General features: G+C 44.2%; 1 protein-coding gene across 13 annotated transcripts in view; it reads right to left on the reverse strand.

The window, feature by feature from the left end:
* DTNB (dystrobrevin beta) overlaps positions 1–11,227 on the reverse strand; it is a 142,874-nt gene extending 131,647 nt beyond the window's left edge. For 5 of the 13 annotated variants that reach the window (XM_081156777.1, XM_081156775.1, XM_081156770.1 and 2 more), the window contains exon 1: positions 10,976–11,227. The gene's annotated coding sequence lies outside the window, so the exon portion shown is untranslated. The remainder of the gene's footprint in view (positions 1–10,975) is intronic. The other 8 variants (XM_081156778.1, XM_081156774.1, XM_081156780.1 and 5 more) reach the window with 5 other exon arrangements.
* Positions 11,228–19,138: the final 7,911 nt, after the last annotated feature.

Consider the following 19,138-nt stretch of genomic DNA (forward strand, 5'->3'; position numbering starts at 1 on the left):
CCGGTTATGTAAAGTACCAGTTCTAATACTACTATCATGTATACTGGAATTGAACGATTAGGTAAAGATGGCATTTGGTGGTGTGTGAGGTTACAGATAAGCAAGGTGAGAAACCAGAATGATCCATGTGGTAATGGATTACAACTGCAGGCATCCACATAAGATCATGTTTCACTCAATACAGATGCAGAGGTAGAGAAGTAATTATAGATGTGTGTACATGCATGAGTTAGCACTCACACATACCTCCCTGCTCTGTCAACTGAGAGGGCACAGAACAACATCCCAATAGCAATGAGCACACCTAGTGCCCAAATTTTGGTTTATAATACCATTCTCCAATAAAAGGAACCAGGAGAAATGACTGAGGCAGGAAATACACAAGACAAGCCTGATGCACCTTGTAGTGTAGAAAGTAAAGAAGTTCTGGGAGGAAAAACCACCACACGCTAGGAGTGTATCAAAGGGACGCCAACTGAATGTTCCCAATGGCCAAAGTTGGAATAATTTCAGCAGCAAAATAAATAAAATAGTACTGCATATTCATGTCAATACTGATATAAATGAGTGAATAAATTCATAAATGAAGGAGAGACAACTACCCTGTGAAGTCCAAATAATTTATGTTGATACTCAGCCCAGAAGAAAGTGAAGCCTAACTCCCACTCCTGAAGTGTGGGCTGTACACAGTGACTTCCTTACAAAGACACAGCATGGAAGGGGGGGAGCGGGAAGTGCCTCAACAGTGGAGGACCCTGATAAGCACGACCTCAGCCAGGGCCAGTTCAACATCAGCGGCAGTAAGTCATGTTGACATTGTATGTCCTTGACATGTGATGAAAACGGCATTTTACCTCTGTGGTCTTCCTCCCCCAAACCCACGAAACCAGTTTAATCACGAGAAAAAAACATCAGACAAATCCCAGCTGAGGGATAACCTACAAATACCTTACCAGTGCTCCTCAAATTCATCAAAAACTTGACCAAAAAGTCTGAGAAACTGACAAAACCAAGAGACATCTAAGAAGACTTGACAACTACATGTGACGTAGTATTCTGGGTAGGATTGTGGAACAAAAAAAGGCTACTAGGTAAACACTAAGGAAATCTGAATAAAGTGTGGATTTTAGTTAGTAATATAATGTATCATCATTGGTTCATTAACTGTAACAAACATGCTAATGTAGGAGGTTAATAACAGAATAGGGCATGAGATGCTATTTCCATTTTTTTATAAATCTAAAACTGTCCTAAATAATAAAGTTTAATTTTTTTAAAAAAGACAATATAAACACATACTCATTTCTCCTCATTCTCTTAACTGATTTAAAAAACAAATGCAGCCCTGGCCAGGTGACTGAGCCGGTTGGAGCATCATCACACTCACCAAAAGGTTGTGGGTTCAATTCACGGTCAGGGCATGTACCTAGGTTAAGGGCTCAATCCCTACAGGGTGCATGTGAGAGGCAGCCAATCGATGTTTCTCTCTCTCTTCCTTCCTTTCTCTCTAAAAATCAGTAAGAACATATATTTGGGTGAGAATTTTAAAAAGTAAAGATTAAAAAAATAAAAAGCAACTACATAAAATTATACCTATAAAATTGTATTGTTGGGCCTGTAACATACAGATTTCCCTACGACATAACAATCCTAAATGTCTACATACCTAACCATGGTGCCTCAAACTACACTGAGAAAAATGGACAGAACTGAAAGAACTAGACAAATCCACACTTACACTTGGAGACTTCAACACTCCTCCACGATCAACACTAGACAGTCAAGAAGGACGTGGAAGGACTGAACACCCTCAGCCAACTAGATCTAATTGATATTATGTCACCCAATAATGACAAAATAGAAATTCTTTTCAAGTGCACATGAAAGATGTCTCACCCAATTCAGAAAAGCGATAGCTCTGGAGATGGAAGCAGGATTAAGTGATTGCAGAGGACCCTACTCTATCAGCAATGTTTTATGAGGCTGGGTTCTGGGTACACTGTATTATTCTTTATGCTATTACATGTCCTATTTCATAATAAAATTGTAAGTCCTTTACTTTGAATGCATTCTCTGATAAGCCTTTTCTTTAGTGGTTTTGGAGGGGCAGGTCTTCACATATTTTATTAATAAAATGGAGTATACTAAATACTGTAAGCTCTGTATTTTTACCCAAATGAACAAAAACTCTCACAAACCCCATAATTTGGTATAATATTTATTACTTCAAATCTTCAGCAATGTTTTCTAGGAGTATCCCAACAATATTTGCTAACAAGGGATGCAATTCATCAAACTAAAATTATTAATTTGTCTATATATTATTTCAGCCATTACTACCAAACCAGGAGGAACAAAGGTTTGTAGCTTTTTGTTTTTTACTCCTGAAGTAAGAAATCTCCATGAAACTTTTAAAAATGTGTAATTAAGTTAAAAATGTAAGGTACTAGATTCATGTTAGCACTGAAAAAGCTCAATAACTTTGCCTTCATATTCTGAATGCTTAGTTTTAAAATATCTCAACTGATAACATGAGCCTTATATTATCATTAGTAAATATCTTAGGCACAATATATTCGTGATATATATAAGTAAATCCACATATCAAATAGCATTTTTAACAACTGTAAGTTGTTGCTTTTTTACTGATTCCCTTTCAGTCTGCTTAGATTATTGTCTTTGTACTTGCAATTGACTGACCACAAGCCCATAATGTAAACAGAAGTGTCAGCTCTGCTTTAGCTTGCAGTTCATGTGTCCCCGCATTATTACTTCAATCTTCAGTTGAATCTGAAACTTCAACCTGCAGTTTCTTTGTAGGAATCTTTTTAAGCCCTTTGTCTATTGAGCAAGGCTCATTTCATTCCCATCAGATAATAGAATCTAAAAGACCACTAAACCAAGCAGAGGTGAACTGCAATATGTCTGAACAGAAGGTAAGCAAATAAATATGGAGGCTCACGTATCACCCCCTCCAGGCTGAGGTGTCCCCACTCCCTTCCTCTCAGCTTACCTTGAGTACCAGACCTGATGTGTATCGTCACACACACAGAGGGGAGTCAAGTGTCAACTTATGGATTAAATATTAGTGAAAGTTAACTACTCCTATTTCCTTGTTAAACCCTACCTAGAGGATCACTTCTGCATGCCTCCCACTTTGGAAACCACTGATGTTAAAACAAAACAAAACAAACAAGAATGAGAAGACCATGCCTGGTTTGAGGAGCAAAGGAAGACTATGGATGGTAGAATTAGAAGAGGAAATTTAGAGCTTAAGTGGTTAGTTAAATTGGCCTAAGGTTACAAAGCTAGTAATTTGTGGATTTAGGCACCCAATTTGGCTCCAAAGTCCACTCTCTTTACGCTGTGCCACACTGCCCCCTTCAGGACAAACACCAGGATTCCAGGAATTTGCTCACCTGGATCAGAACTTAATTCATAAACAGGGTCTGGAGGCTAGAGCAACAAAACCCCTGTTAGTCCTATCTAGGGAGCACTGTGTTCCAGAGTTAGACTAAGTCTGCAGGCAAAATGTGAGTAAAAATGAAAGGAAAGAGAGCAGGCTCTAGAAAGGTTTCCAGAATGTCTCTGTACTGCACCTAAGTGTTAAATATCCTTCACTTCCCTTGAGCCCTTTTATTAATGTATTAACCCTTCCAGCTTTGTTACTTCAAAGCATCCAGGTATCAAAACTTCTTGTGCAAGTTCACTGTCTAAACTCCTGTCAATTTTCTCTGGATGCCCATGTAATTAAGAAACAGAGAAGACTGAGATTGTCATTATTAAGTACATAGCTATAACTTGTCAAACTTCCCTGAAAGGGAGCTAACTTCCTAGCTTATTTCAGGAAAATTCTCCACTGTCCTTCCTCTAATACTACTTCTTTTCTCTTCTTTCAGATTAAAAAAAAAAAATGCCAGGGAAAGTAAATGTTTGTAAAACCCTAGAGATTTTCCATTTTACAAATCTGAAGAACTTTTCTAGGTTCCAGTAAAAAACATTTAAATACTGCACTACACTAGTACACAGAGCTCTTAAATAGCAAAACCAACCTCACAGGGCTGTGGTAATGATTAAATAAATTATGTCAAGCTTTTAGCACACACCCTGGCCAGTGTGTCTCAGTGGTTAGAGCATCAGCCCTCACTCTGAAGGATTAAGGGTTCAATTCCTGGTCAAGGGCACATTGCAGGTTCAATCCCTGGCCCCATTCAGGGGACATGGGAGAAGCAACCAATAGATGTGATTCTCTCACACTGATGTTTCTCTCTCCCCTCCTTCCCCTCTCTTTCTTAAATAAATACTTTTTTTTAAAAAGAATATTTAGTCCAAACCTGATTACTACTGCATTTCAGTTCTGTTTTAGCTTACATATAATGTTGTCAATATGCAAAATTCAAAATAAAAGTGTGGCCCCAGCCAGTTTGGTTCAGTGGTTAGAGTGTCGTCCTGCAGACTGAAGGGTCCCAGGTTCAACTCCAGCCAGAGGCACGTGCTCGGTTGCAGGCTCAATCCCCGGCGCCAGTCAGGATGTGTGCGTTCAGGAGGCAACCAATCGATGTCTCTCTCTCACATTGGTGTGTGTGTGTCTCTCTCTCCCTTCCACTCTCTCTGAAGAGCAATGGAAAAAAATCCTCCGGTGAGGATTAAAAAAAAAAAAAAAAAAGTGTTTTCTTTAAAGGTTCATTTTTTGTTAAAAATGCATTGACAAGTAAATCACATGCAATGTATGTTTCTCTTGGTTATCAGTAACTCAGAAAAGTCTCTCTTATTCTTAACATATTAAAGAGAAAATGATAATTTCAACAAAGGCCCTCCCCAAAGCCTTGATAAAATTCAATGCCCAATAAAAATACAAACCAAGAACAGAAGAAAACTTCCTTAAGTTGACAAAGACATCTACCAGAAACCTTCAGTAAGTATGATATATAACAGTGAAATTCTGGAAGCATTTCCATTAAGGAAAAAGATAAAAGTACCCATTATCATCACTGATCTTCAACTTTTGAACTGAAGGGTGTAGGTGTTGCAATAACACAGAAAACAAAACAAAACAAAAAAAAATAGTATAAAGTTTAGAAAGAAGCCTGGCAGTTAAGTCTTCTAGTGAAAGCAATTCAGTAAGTAGACCCTTGGATGTATCCCTTCTGCTTCAAATACACAGTAATAGATAAAATATATTTTAAATATTTTTAAGTGACTTAGGAAGGTTCAGCAAGAAAAACCTTCATTTGGATCAGAAACAGAACAGACACACAAAATTGTGAGCAGGATGGAAGCTACAAGCTTGCTGGACACTGAGTCCAGAAGCAGATGTATATTTCCTTCAGGGCAATAGTGAAACACAAAGCAAAGGACCTGGAGAAACAGGAGCTATCTGAGCAAGACTCATAGCCAAGGATGACGCTGGAGCTGAAAGGAAACTAAAAAATACTGCTGCCAGTCTCTGCCTAGAACTATAGTTTATGCAACGCTCTGGGCTTAAAAATATGAGAAGATAAAAACACAGACTCGTGACCAGGAACTGAACCAAGACATTCACATACTCTGTGAGTGGTTCTAAAAGGGCCCCAATTACCTCAAAGAACAGGACCCCTGACCCATCATTATCGTATCCAATTTTTTATTAGGTTCCAGTAGTCAATGAAAGCATGTAAGATATCACCACACAGAGACCCTTGAGCACAGAAATGAGAAACACAAAATTAAAAGCACTAACACTCAAATGAGGTTGTAAATCAACACTTCAAAACACACAAAGAAATATAATGCTAAGAGAGACAACCAACAAAAGCAACAACTGGAATATGAATTCATTCCAGATGAAGTTTAATTTTACAGAACAGTTTTACAAAGACTTATTTTTTAAGTACATTTAGAGTGCTAGAAAATAATTTTTTTTTAATTATTGGAAGCAAAATTGTACAGTCACTTTGGAAGACAGGCAGTTTCTTACAAAGCTAAACATACTCTAACCATACGACTCAGCAATCATGCTCCTAGGTATTGACTCAAAAAAGCTAAGCCCTGGCCGGTGTCGTCCCATGCACCAATAGGTCGTTGGTTTGGTTCCCGGTCAGGGCAGTGTCCAGGTTGCAGGCTGGATCCCCAGTAGGGGGCATGCAGGAGGCAGCCGATCAATGACTCTCCCTCATCATTGATGTTTCTATCTCTCTCGCCCTCTCCCTTCCTCCCTCTGAAATCAATAAAAATATTTTTTTTTAAATTATCATGGGCAGTTCCACTTCTGGATATATACACAAAATAACTGAAGGGACTTGAACAGGTATTTGCACACCCATGTTCACAACGGCATTATTCACAGTAGCCAAAAGCTGGAAACAACTAAAGTGTCCACTGATGGGTGAATTCATAAACAAATGTGATATATCCATACAATGAAATAGTATTCAGCCTTAAAAAAGAAAAACCCTGACGCATGCAACAATATAAATTGAAGACACTATGCTAAGTAAGACAAACACAGAAGGATATATATTATACGATTCCACTTATATGAGGTACCAGAGTCATCAAATTCATAGAGACAAAAAGTAGAACGGTGGTTGCTGGGTTGAAGGAAGGAGAGAACTGGGAGTTGATGTTTAATGGGTACAGTGTTTCACATTGGAAAATATAAAAAAGTTCTGGAGATGGACAGTGGTGCGGTACACAACATTGTGAATGTATTTAATGCCACAGAACTGTACACTTAAAAATGGGTATAACCCAGCCAGCGTGGCTCAGCGGTTGAGCATCCACCTAAGATCAAGGAGGTTGCGGTTCAATTCCCGGTCAGGGCACATGCTTAGGTTTCAAGCTCAATCCCCAATAGGGAGGGGTGCAGGAGGAAGCTGATCTCTTATCACTGATGTTTCTCTCTCTCTCTCTCCCCTTCTCCCTTCCTCTCTCTGAAATCAATAAAGATTTTTTTTTTAATGGGTATAATGGTAAATTTTGTTATGTATATTTTGCCACAATAAAAAAATTATAGAAAAACTGGTTATCCCAATTGAAAAACAAATTATATCTCTTCATTACACCATATAGAAATTTCACACTAAAAGTAAAACTTTTTTTTTTAATCCTCACCTGAGGATATGGTTTTTTAAATTGATTTTAGAGAGAGAGGAAGAGAGAGGAAGGATGAGAGAGAGAGAGAGAGAAACACCAATGTGATAGAAAAACAGAAATATGTAATTCATACCCTGGGATAGAAAAAAGTTACTTAACCAGACACACACACATTTTAATTTAAGGGAATTTTTTTCATAAATATAACACGAAAATTTAAAACTTGTACACAACTAAAGACACTGTGAATAAAGGGAAAAGGCAAGCCTCAGACTGGCGGTATGCATTCACAACACATATGTCCATCAAAAAAATTAGTATCAAAGGAACCTAACTATCCCTCAGTGGGTGAAGGATATATAAATGGTTCTTTCAGTCTACAACTGAACACCACTCAGCAGTTTAAAATAAATGAAGCAGATCCACAAGTAGCAACATAGTTAAATCTTTTTTTTTTTTAAATATATCTTTATTGATTTCAGAGAGAGGAAAAGCGAGGGAGAGAGAGATATAGAAACATCAATGATGAGAGAGTCATTGATCAAGCCCGCAACCCGGGCATGTGCCCTGACCGGGAATCGAACCCCGATCGCCTGGATCCTAGGTCGACGTTCAACCGCTGAGCCACGCCCAGCTGGGCAACACAGTTAAATCTTCATCAATTAAAAATTTAAATATGAGCCTCTTGACCCAGCAAGTCTACTTTTCATTCACTGAAGCAATTTCTGAAACTACAGTACAACACACACACTTCATAAGAGTGTGTGTAGTCGTCAAGAAGGATCGGGTAGATCCCTATTTCAACAGGGAAAGATCTCCGATATCCTGTTAGAAAACAAGCTGCAGAACAATGTGTACCGTATCATGTCATGAATGTGGGGAGTATGGGGAAAGCCTACTTTTTTCTGCATTACTATATATAGATGAAAATGCATAGAGAAAGGTCAGGAAGGATAACAACAAACTGATTACAGTTTTGGTGGAGAAGGGAGCAGGCCAAGGAGGCTTTTATTCTGTCTGTGCTGTCTGAGTATTTTATGAGAGTGAGCACTCATGAGCCATTTGCAGAGCTGCAGTACCCAGCCACACTGACTGTGCACCACACAACCCCAGGAGCTGCCATTCACAGGGACTCTGCTATAAATGGCATCTCCTACACAGGGCAGTATACATTCTGCACAACTAGACACCACAGCCCTGATGCTTGTGTAATTAGAAATAAATCAAATAAGGGGGGTCAGCCCCAGCCGGGTGGCTCAGTTGGAGTGTTGTCTCGTACACCAAAAGATTGTGGGTTCGATCCCCAGTCCGGGCATGTATGGGAGGCGGCCGATCAAAGGTTCTCTCTCACATCAATGTTTCTCTCTCCCTCCCCCTCTCTCTAAAGTCCTTGGGTGAGGATTAAAAAATAAAATAAAATAATAAAATAAAATAATAAAATAAAATAATAAAATAAAATAAAATAAATAAATAATGGGGGTCTGCAAACCAGCCTGAGGGAACTTTCTGGGGTGATATAATTCTCTATATCCTGATTGGGACAGTGGTTACAAAGTACACACATTTTCAAAACTCATCCACTGTACGTGGATATCTATGCATTTTATTATATGTAAACTATATGTCAATAAAGTTGATTTTAAAATAAATATGTATTAGCCCTGGCCGGTGTAGCTCAGATGGTTGGGCATCATCCTGGGCACTGAAGGTTGCCAGTTCGATTTCCGGTCAGGGCACATGCCCAGGTTGCAGGCTCAATCCCTGGTAGAAGGCAGCCAATGTTTCTCTCCCCCTCCTTCCTCTCTCTAAAAATCAATTAAAATGTATATATTTTTAAATAAATATAAATTAAAAATCCTTGGGAAAACACAGAACAAGGCACCCAATATTACAGGACCCAAAACAAGTACAAGAGATGCCTACTGGATGCACTCTAAAGTACAAAGTAATAAAACTAAAGAGAAATTGACTTCGTTCTTCAAGGCTTACCACATAAGGCCAAATTTGGATTAATATGACCCTTATTTTTTATTATGAGGATATATAGGTCCTGAGAAATTTCTAAAGTAAAGGGTAACTTGGCATTCTACTGGTTCTCAGCCTAATTTTCTAAGTAGAAATTTTGTCTCTCACGCACAGTGGACACTCAAAAACCCTGTGAGTGCTGCTTTAACTACATAACCCCCTTCAAAGGTAACTCCACTTATGTATGATAAAAATCCTCAAAGAACTCATAAAAGGTCAAGTTTTAATTTGGCAGACAAAGTAACCTAACAGGCACTGCAACCCAGAGAACTGAAACAGCAGACTGGAGCTGGAGAGTCTAGAAATCCAACCAAGGCAGAGAACAGGCAGAATTCCAGCCCATACAGAGGAGCAGAGATACATTTGTTCTCAGTAGAGACCTACAATCCAAGAACCAGGACAAAAGTAAAATTTAAAAAATTTTAAAGGTGTTCTCTAGAAAAAAGTATTCTTCAAGTGACAGAAAAGAGAGGAGCCAGAAAGGAATGATCTGAAGCAATGGCCCAAGGAGTGAGTTCTGACAGCCAACCTGCAATAAAGATGTGGAAGTTGGCAGCAAGGCCACAAGAAACCGCAACTCCATCACCTGAGCCATTGTTTTCAATGCCCAAACCTATGAACCCAGGTTACCTTACATGGCAAAAAAAAAAAAAAAAGGAACTTTAGGACCAGGGGAAGTCCATCAGCCATCCCTAACACCAGAGTGATTCAATACTGCTCTGTGTAATATACAGCAAAACCCTGCCTGGTTCATTCATTCAGGCAATAAACATTTCTTGCATGACTGCTGTTTGGCCAAGCACTGTTCTTGTCACTGAGGATTTAGCAGTGAATAGTCATGGAGCTTAATAATAGGAAGGAAGGAAACTTCTTTTCTCTTTTCAAATTTTCTTCTTTTTCTCTCCTTTTAAATGTTACGTGGAAGAGCCTTCAAGACTCTTATGTTTCTCCCACAAGCTTCCTTGACCCTCCTGCTTTATTCCCAAACCAAGCAATTTATGGCCCCAATTTCCCAATACTGGGGGTGGGGGTGGGGAACTGAGAGGCACCTAAAGTGAGTAAGGTGTGAGACGAAATTCAATGCTGCTTCGTACTTCATACGCGTACCTTCACAAACTGTTAGCTCCTAAGCAGCAAATTAGGGTTGTGTTGGACACTATTTCGTGGCCCCAGTGCTGACCATGGTTCTCTACCCACGGGAGCCAGCGAATCAATAACCGTTTGCTAAGAATGCTGGCACGTCCTAATCCCAAGGCCCGGCACAGGGACTGAGCAGCAAGCACTCGCAGCTGGTCCTCTCTCCTCCCGCCACACTTGCCTCCCAAGGGTGACGCGGTGCGCAGGTTCACAGTTAGGCGCCTCAGGAAACAGTTTTGGGGTGATCTGAAATAAATTCCCTTCCCTCTGCCAGGGCCTGCCTGCCTCACCTGCCCTCTGCCAGGACCTGCCTCCTTTGCCCCCTTCAGCACCTAACGCGGAGCCTGCTTCCAGCGAGCCGGGCTCCAGCAGCATCAGCCCAGCGCCCGAACCCCGGCTCCTCACCCGACGGCCACAGCGCGCTCGGGACCCCGGAGACGCCCCTCCCCGGCCCGGGGTGCAGAGCCCGGCGGCGCCGGCCCGGGACTGCGCTCCATCCCCTCCGCTCGCCCCTCCAGGGACGGGAGCGCGGCGCCGTCTCCCCTCGCAGCGCGCGCGGTGCAGCGGCCGCGGCTCCCCGCGCGCCGTCTCCGCGGCTCCCGGCCCTGCACCCACGCAGGCTCCCGAGGTCCGGGCGCTGCGTGGGCTCCTCCCGTTCCTCGCGGGCGCGAGGCTCCAGCACCGCGCGTTCCTGCCGCAGCCGGCGGCCGCCGCCGCCGCGAACCCCCGCCTTACTCACTTCCCGGGCGGCCCAGGGGGCGTCGAGGTCTCCCGCGGCCGCAGCCTCCCCCGCCACCTCCGGCCCGGCGTCCGCGGCTGAAGCGGCAGCGGCGCCCGCTCAGGCCCTGGAGTCGCCCCCGCGACGAACGTTCTCAGCGCCCGGCTCGCGCCGCTTCCCGGCCCGGCACGCGCGGCGAGCCCGCCCCCAGAGCGAGGGCGCGAGGGCGCGAGGGCGCGACGGCTCGGGGCTGCAGGCGGGCATGCGCCTCGGGCGCGCGCGGCTGGGGGCGGGGCTTCCGCTGCGCCGGGGCGGGGGCGGGCGGCCGGCCGGGCCCCGCCCCCTCAGCCCGGCGGGCCCGCCCCCCACTCGTCGCCGGCTCCCGGAGCGCAGGGAAACGTGCCCCCTGGGGGCGCCTCCCGCGCGCTCCCCGCGCGCCGCCGAGCGGCGTTTCCACTCCGCAGGTATTTCGCCAGGCCAGCTGGGCGCCCCGCCCGACGTGACTGCGAGGTGAAGAATGCAGAGCACCACCCCGTGAATCATTCCTCGCGCCTCGAGCACGAGATCCTCCCCTGAGTGATTTTGCGAAATTAATTCAACCCGGCCAGCGTTTCCTCAGCGCCGCCTCGGTGCCGGGCGCCGGGCCAGGCGCTGCGCGGGGGCCCGTCCCGGTCACGGCCCCGGCCTGGAGGAGCGCGTAACTCGGGGCAGCCGCCGCGTAAACAGCCCCGTCCGGTGACCCGCGCGCGGCCGGTCGCGGCGAGATGCTGCGGAGGCCGCCGGAGGGAGGGATTCCTTCCGCTTGGACCTTGGGGACAGGTTCCCGGGGGAGGTGGCGTTTGTGTTCAGCCCTGAAGGAAGAAAGAGGCTTAGGAGACGAGGGGGAGGGCATCGGAGGCCAGGAAGAGCGTTCCCGTCTCAGCATCAGCTTTTTTCTTTTAATATTATTCGTTTCTGATAGAATCCTTTCCAGACCATGGGAAACATAGGAGATGATTCCAAATTAGGAACGGCTAAGCTGCTTTCATGACCCAAAGAATCGTTTTTCTCAGCGTTATTTAAGGCAGAGAACAGCAGCGTCCTTCGTGGACTGTTGCGGGAGAGTGACGCGCGTGAAGTCCCTAAGCTTGGGTGCGGTGTGTCCCTGCTTTGGGGAGATCGTGCCGCCCGCCTCTAGGACATCACCTTCCTCCTCCTGTCTTCCGACGTTAACTGCTGTGGTGAAGGAAATGCTGGTAACCAGCTTTGTGAAGTGAGAGTAAACAGAGCCCTCGCAGAAAGGCCTCACCTTTCACACAGGAATGTCACGACCATTTTGCATGCTTAGGAGACTTTTCCACTTGTATGCGGGGCCTTGACTGTGTTCTGAATATGCTAAGATACTCAAAATGCAGGTACGAGGCACCTTGTGTGTTCATTTACTGCTCCCCGGGCACCAGGTGGAGGAGGCATTGAAAGGGTAAAACACTGATCCTGTGCTTTGGAGAAAAGATGTGTAAATGATGTAAACTAAATATGTAAATATTGCTTTAAGTATGTAAATATTTGCCCTGTTGATTGAAACCAAGGTAATTTCAATATGTGGACGGAACTGCATTGAACCGTTCTTGGAATTGACTGCTTTAAGTACACTCCCATAGCAGTTCTCCATCTCAGTTCTGCATTTCATCACCTCCCAGGTCCTCAGAAAATTTCTTCCTAACATTTCAGTCATTCTCCCCCCTCTCATTCCCAAAGTCACCAGCTCCTCTTACCTCCTTGCCCTGTTCCCTCACCATCTATTCATGGTCGAGATTTCCTGTCCTAAAGAAAAAGGAAGAACCTCCCCCGTCACTCCAGGTTGTGCTGCAGTTACCACTCCCTCTCTGTAAATTCTTACACAAACACCTTGAAAGTAGTTTATCTCTGCCAGCTCCGCCGCTTCTCAGTCCTCACCTCTTGGCTCTAGCTTTTGTCCCCACCATGTCACTGCACTTCTCAGTCATTAATGGTTGCTTAATCCTAAATGCCAGTAGAGCTCTCCGTGGTGTTTGACCACGCAGAGCACTCCACTCTGTTTGAAACACCCTTTTCCTTCACAACACGACTCATCTGCTAACCCCTCTGACCACTCCTGTCTCCAGGATTCTGTCCTCAGCTTTCATCAAGCCCCACGCATTCTCCCTAAGACGTTTCGTTCACTCCCTGTCCTCATCTGCCATGTATATCAGCAACTCCCAAAGCCATTACCTAGCTCCGGCCACTCATCAGAGTTCTATATACACAAAACCAGACTTATCCACCTGAATGTCCTAGAGACACTTCAGGCTCGACATGTCTAAAACTGTTTAGCATTACTGTCCACTTCAGAAACCTGGGAGTCATCTGTGATTCATTTCTCCCTCTCCCCACCACACTCAACAAGCCTGTTGATTCTCCCCATAGAAAACTCTAGAATCTGTCCCTCCCTCTCACCTAGACTATGCAATAGCTTTTTACCTTTTTTTAAATCCTCACCTGAGGTTATGTTTCCATTGATTTTTACAGAGAGAGAAAGGGAGAGGGAGAGAGAGAGACAAACACCAGTGTGAGAGAGAAACATCAATTGGCTGCCTCCTGCACGTGCCCCAACTGGGCATCAGCTGGCAACCTGGGTATATGCCCTGACCGAGAATCGAACTGATGACCCTTCAGTGCACAGGACAACCCTCTAACCAACTGGGCCAAACAGCCTATAGAATGGGGGTAAATATTTTCAAATAATATATGTGATAAGAAACTTACATCAAGAATACATAAACAACACTACAATTATAAAACAAATAACCCAATTGAAAATGGGGAAATGATTTGAGCAGACACTTCTTCAAAGAAGATATAAAGATGACCAATAAGCACATGTAAAGGTGCTCAACATGATTAGCTATTAGTAGAATGTAAATCAAAAACACAATGAGATACCACTTCACCCCTACTAGGATGACTATAATGAAAATCAGACAATGTGTTGGTGAGACTGCAGAGAAATTAGAACATTGATGCATTGCTGGTAGAATTGTAAAATGGTGCAGCTGCTCCAGAAAACAGCTTGGCAGTTCCTCAAAAGTTTAAACATGAAGTTATCGTATGACCCAGCAATTCTACTTTGAGGTATATACCCAAGAGACTTGCAAATATATGCCAGCAAAAAAACAAACCTATGCACAAATGTTTATAGAGTCTTATTCATAATAACCAAAAGATGAAAACAACCCAGAACTCTATCAACTAATGAATGGATTAACAAGATGTGGTAAATCCATTCATGCAATGGAATATTATTCAGTAATAAAAAGGAATGGAGCACATACTATACCATGGATGAAACTTGAAAACATTATGCCAAGTGAAAAAAGCCAGTCACAGAAAACCACACATTATATGATTCCGTATAGTGCATGAAATGTCCAGAATAGGCAAATATCTATAGGGACAGAAAGTAGATTTGTGATTGGCAGGGAAGGGGTTAGAGGGATTGAGAAAGGACTGCTGATAGGTATGTGGTTACTTTTTGATTTGATGAAATTGTTCTAAAATTGATTGTAGTGATGTTTACACAACTCTGTGAATGTACTAAAAAACCACTGAATCGTACACTTTAAATAGATGAATTAAAAGGCATGTGAGTTGTGTCTCAGACAATATGGCTCTTTGAAAAAGGGAAATTATGAAACAATCCTGAAAGACACAAAAGTATCCTGGAACAAAACAGTCCTTGGTTTTGGTTAAAACATCTCAACATTGTTAACATGATAGTTCTCCTTATATTAATTTATAAATTTAATATGATTCCCAAAAAATATATAAACAAGGTTTTATTCTGTAGCTAGATAAATTGATACCAAGGTTCATATGGAAAAGAAACACTCAAGAATAATGTAAAACACTGAAAAGGAAGAGGCATGAGAAGTGATTAGCTCTGCAGTATATTAAAACACACTACAGGCCATCTTGAATGAAAACGCAGTCGTTCTGGCACAGGATAGGTGGACCAATGGAACCAAATAGAAGGTACAGATATCAGTCCAACTACATAGGTAAATCCACTACCTGATGAGCAGTCAAATGGCTGAGGCAAAGAAGGACTTTTTCGTAAATGGTGTTGGGGCAAACTGGACAGCCACAGACAGCCCACTGTGTTGGTGAGGCTATGGGGAGACAAATATTACTAAAGGTAATGAAAATAGTACAACCCCTATGGAGAAGCATTTGGCAATATCTAATGAAACAATTTGTACGTGTACCTCTCAACCTACTACGCCAACTTCAAGGAATTTACCCAAAAGATACCTTCAAAAATAATATGGACTCTTACATATGTAAGCTTCTGCACTGTATCATTATTTGTATTTGCAGAGTATTGGAAACTACCTAAATACCCAAACATGGAAGACTGGTTGAATAAACTATGGTCCTCACAAATAATCGACTACTAGGAAGCAATAAAAAGGAGTAAAGATTATCTTTATGGATTGAGAAGTGCAGATTGGTAATTACAAAATAGTCATGGGGGTGTAAAGTGCAGCATAGGATTGAGTGATTTTAATTTTCTTTGTATTTGTTTCTATTTTCAAAATGTCTTAAATGAACATGCATTTTTTTTAAAACAGAAAAAATATTTTTAAAAGGTCTATACTGGAACCTGTCCCATTTTTCACTCTGCAGTCTGAACATCCAAGTCTTAATTTCCATGGTTAGAAATGAAAGGTAAATGCTGGGGAAGAGCAACACAGTGAGTTTCCAAGGTTGGTTGTGACACCAAGTTTGGCCAGGTAGTGAGCTGACAGTGTTGGGAACAAAGCTGGAGAGGTTGTACAGGGCTGCGTAGGAGGGCCGACGCCTGCCAGCCGAGAGTCAGTGTGGGAAGCAGCAAGTTAATAACAGCTCGAGGAAAATAATTTAAAGAAGCTGCAAACCCATTCCTTGAAGTCACTGCGCTGCCCCCATCCCTCACCAAAAAACCCTAATGACATGCGAGTAAGAATACTGGAAACTAAATATCACAATTCCATCCTTGTATCAGATTATGGTAAATTTACACCATAATGTGTGTCATTCTGTTCTCTGGCACTTACAGATGACATGATAGCACTGGAAAGGGTCCAATAGAGAGTAATTAAAATGACAAGCAGAAAGAGTGTTCTTTACACTCCGACAAGCAAAAAACAAACTCTGGCCTTCAGAGAAAGATGAGAGCTTAGACGTGATGTTCCAAAGGTGTGCATAGTCAGAACCCAGATACAGTCACCAAATCTTGTAATACCAGCAGTAAGGGGTAGCTGTTGGTGGCCAAAAGAGTCAGATTTGGAAGAAATAAGTAGGAACTGCTATTCTGCACAGTGGGTTGCAATGTGGAAATCCTTCCCCCCAGAGGCTGACTCATTGGTTCTGTCTCTGCCGAACATGGAAGGAAGATGGCACAGAAGACAAACAGGGAGGCTCTGCGTGGGGATGGATGGCCAGAGAGAGGCGGTGCTGGGACAGGGCTATTCTTATTCTCTGTAATAACTTGTGGGTTCAGAGAGTCTGCATGGAAAACCTTTATGAATGAAACTCTAAGATGTACATCATGGGTGGCAGCCGTGCCCTTCAACAAAACTGTCCTTGAGTGCCACGCTGGAGATTTCACTAAACTGCATTGGTAGCTACGCTGACCCACTGCGGTAATTTCTGTGTGGTCACAGGAGTGGCTGCCATATTTCCATACTGTGGGAAGCTCAGGAGGCCAGAGCTATATGGCACCCCAAAAGATCCTCCAGAATTGCCCCAATAGGCAGTCCAGAGGTGCAGTATCCCAGGAAGGGTATCTCCTAGGCGACGCTAGTTTACGGAAGGCAGATCATTTACGTGGTACTTTCACATACCTCAAAAGATCAACACATTCTCTGTTGATTAAACTAGCTCAACGTTAGCAATTCCAACTGTTCTCAGTCATCCTGCACTGAAAAATTAGCTACCTCTAGGACCCAGCTGAGATGAACGGAAATTTTTTAAAGTGCCCCCAAGTGATACAATATGTGGCCAAAGTGGAGAACCACGGAGCGCCTCCATTTGTTAAAGTTAATTATTCGGAGAGCTCTGGTTGTAGGGAGAGTGCAAAGGGCATGAGCAAACCAGCCAGGATGGAAGAAAGAAAACAGTCCTGCCAGCTCACTAGTGCCCACATGTGCTCAAATGCTGTCCAGGCTGCTCCTGCAGGGGTGGTTTTTTTGTGTTTTGTTTTGTTTTGTTTTGTTTGGGGAGGCGGGGCACTTAGAATGTTATTATTACATTCCAGAATGTTACCAGACAGACTTGGACACGAAGTAAAAGTCTCTCCGGTCCCTGTTACCCTGTGAGGAAGGAAAGGAGAGAGCTATGCATTCCCCTTCCTCTTTTGGGCCCACGTCAGGGCTCCTCTCTAGAACTGGAGAGAAGAATGCGTGTGGCCAGCAGTCTGTGGGAACAGGAAAGTGCTTTCTTGTCACTAATGCTGAGCTGTTCCATCATTTTGGGTTTCTCAACACTTGATGGTTTCCGTGTCTTGGGGTCAGCCCCTTCTGCTGCGAGTCTCAGCACACTGATTTCGTGGGCTCAGCAGTTCCGAGCTCAGCTCCCTTCTCTTGTTCCCTATGGTGATTCTTTCAGGGCTATGGGGAGTCTCCTCTGGGCCCATCAGGGGCCTCGTGTCCTGTCAAAGGCGGTTCCAGTATCGCTTAGAACCACTGTGTGCCTAGAAAAGTCCCTCCTTTTCCTCACATTGAGACGCGTCCATCTCTGGCAAAGAAGTAGGAGCAAAGAGCCCAAACTGCAAGAAGGAGCAAGTCACCCAGCTGGAACGGAAGGGCCACCCCAGCTCTCGCAAACACGTGGACCACGGGGAAACCCAAGCCCCACGCGCCCTGCGGGCAACTTCCCAGCAGCCACGCACAGCTCTGGGCTCCCCCTTGGGGCAGCCATCCCAGCTCCTTTCTTTCTCCCTTATACGTGCGACCGGACCCTTCAATTGCTCCCAGGGCAAAACCACCTCACTGTGAGGTGAGAACTCTCCAGGGGCTAACTTCATCCACAGAGGCCATCTCGGGGACCCAGATCACGCAGTGGGCACCGTCTGATTTGATTTGCTGTGGTTTTTAAACGCATATCTACCGCCTCACTGATTTATCTCCCCAACTTTTTTAGTGCCCTACCTCCACCATGTGCCTTGTGACCGCAGGTAAGGATGCCAGTCTAGCCGGAGGGAGACTGAGAGGCGTGTGGAGGGAGAGGAGGCGCCCTAGCTGTGGGTCAGCACCTCCTGCCAGGCAGCGAGTGAGGCCAGCTTGGACATTCAGTCACGCTGAACTTAGAGTTTAAGTGCAGCCCTGAGTGGCCCCTGGTGACACCAGCAGAGGAGCCTCCCCGCTGACCTGCAGAATGAGACAAATAATAATATTTTAAGACTCAAAATTTGGGGGGGATCTGTTACGCAACAATAGTGTACAGAAAGTGGTGCCTGGAAGGGGGTAATACCGTAACAAAAACACGAAGTGTTGGCTTTGGCTTGTGTGGCCGGTGGAGGCTGGAGGGTGGCACAGAGACCGAGCGCAGCCTGGAGGTTTTAGAGGGAGATGCTGCTGGAAGGACAGCCGCCTGCCTGTGTCTTGCAGTAGTGATGTGATTACAGTAGCGAAAGTAGTACTGCCACACTGTCACCTGCAGTAACTCAGAAGACAGAAAACACATCTATAAACTTGTGAATCTGGCTTGGGAAATTTCCAGGCAGAATGGTAAAGGTGCCAATTGTCTTTTCCGCAGCTTTAACCATAAGGTACGGGCAGGAGGAGCCGTTCAGTGTACAAGCAGAATTTAGAAGGACATGGAAGGTGGGAGATGTGCTGGGCTCCAAAATAAAATGTTTCACATTCCCAGTCTCTCCAACTCACAAAAGGGTCTCAAAGCAAGACTGGGCTTCAGGGTAAAGGTCAAATTAAGTTCACGGCTGTGACTCTTTGTTAAGACTGCAGAAAGATTTAAGGCGCTGCCCAGTAGATCCTCTCAGTCAGGAAAAGGAGCTTCTAAGAATCTTAGGTCACTAGGCCGGGCGTGGCTCAGCGGTTGAGCATCGCCCTAGGATCCAGGAGATGGCAGTTCGATTCCTGGTCAGGGCATATGCCCGGGTTGCGGGCTCGATCCCCAGCAGGGGGC

The sequence above is a fragment of the Miniopterus schreibersii genome (genome assembly GCF_964146895.1).
Source record: "Miniopterus schreibersii genome assembly, chromosome: 13".
Taxonomy (NCBI): Eukaryota; Metazoa; Chordata; class Mammalia; order Chiroptera; family Miniopteridae; genus Miniopterus; species Miniopterus schreibersii.